We start from the raw sequence: 1,546 nt of genomic DNA, 5'->3' as shown, positions 1-1,546 counted from the left end.
CACAGTCAGAAAGATGTGCTGGTTAGGTGCGTAGGCCATGCTAAATTCTCCCTCAGTAACCAAATAGATATCAGAGTGGCGCCTAGGGGATTTTCACAGTAACATCATCGCAGTGTTAATGTAAGCCTATTTGTGACTAACAAATAAACTAAAAAAAATGTTGTTTTACTTTTCTATGTTATAGGTAGAAGTATAAGTTACATGTCTCTTCCCTTAACTTTTCTTCAGCATAAAAGCACATTTTAAAATTAATGTTGTTTAAGTAGCACAATAATAATATTTGATGAGTTTGGCTAGCAAGAGACTCCTACATAATTGGAAACACTTCTGTCTTTACAATCCAAGAATGGGATTACAAATTATTTTATTTCTTAGATACACATAATGCACAATAAATAATAAGTATATGGGCACATATAAATGGTGAACCTGTTGCATTGCTGACACTCCTCTCTCGGGATGTGACCAGCTGCTCCTTCCGCCCTACTCATTTATTTTTCACTCACTAGCTTGCAGCTCTAACTGCCACAACTCACCTAGTACAACAACGCAATCATAAAATATTTCTACAAGAAATCAACTCTGTCACTTAGGCTTCCACCTTCTGTTGTATGAGAGGAGAGAAGGTTAGTACTCCCCTTGATAAGGGTGGAAGGGGCCCTGGTGGTCTTACAAGAAGTCTCATAACACTGGGTTAAAGTCCAACAGGTTTATTTAGTACCAAATAAACCTGTTGGACTTTAACCTGGTATTGTGAGACTTCTTACTATGTTTATCCCAGTCCAACACCGGCATCTCCACATCAGGTCTTACAAGACACATGATTAAAGCATTGCCATCTATTTAGTGGAATCTAACCTTTTTTATAGTTGTTTCTGTGGTATAGTGGTTATCACATTTGCCTAACATATGAAAAGTCCTGGTTTTGAAACTGTGCAGAAGCATTAACAAAACTTTTTCATTTACACACCTTCCACTATTGTGTCCTCGCCCATCATTGCAACCTGGCGATGGAGGTCCCTTGATGGAGGGAGCCTCCCACAATACATTGGGGACCTGGGTTGGAGGCTAGTATATGCAGGAGTTCCATGCAACTGTAAATTGTACCATTTCACGGGCTCCCAAAAAACCTGCCATTTTTGTGGTCTTCTGGAGTCTGTGGACAATGTGTATGTTCACTGTTTTAGGCTGCATTCCCTTTTTGTTACCTGAAGAATATTTTTTTGATGGTTTGTTTGCACTTTAGTCCCATGCTCCTGATTTACAGGCACTTGGTCTTGGGCAGGGTGGGTGGGGAGGAGAGACGGAGGACCTCCTGGTCCTCCTCAGGAGAGACTTGGGGACCATCCCCCAGACTGGGAATAGAGGGATACAAACGAATGATTTAGTTGGGCTCATGAGCGGCACAGGCTTGGAGGGCCAAAGGGTCTGTTCCTGTGCTATATCGTTCATTGTTCTTTATTTGGTAACCTGCTTCTGAGCCTGGCCAGGCTTGCCACATAAGAAGTCTCACAACACCAGGTTAAAGTCCAACAGGTTTATTTGG

General features: G+C 41.7%; 1 pseudogene; it reads left to right on the top strand.

Annotated features, from left to right (window-relative positions):
• The first annotated feature begins 604 nt into the window (after positions 1-604).
• On the top strand, positions 605-716 carry LOC145343596 (U6atac minor spliceosomal RNA; annotated as a pseudogene).
• The last annotated feature ends 830 nt before the right edge of the window (positions 717-1,546 follow it).

The sequence above is a fragment of the Carcharhinus amblyrhynchos genome, chromosome 5 (assembly GCF_965287045.1).
Source record: "Carcharhinus amblyrhynchos chromosome 5, sCarAmb.v2.hapA, whole genome shotgun sequence".
NCBI lineage: Eukaryota > Metazoa > Chordata > Chondrichthyes > Carcharhiniformes > Carcharhinidae > Carcharhinus > Carcharhinus amblyrhynchos.
Note: the sequence above shows the minus strand (reverse complement) of the source record. Positions and strands in the feature narration are given on the sequence as shown.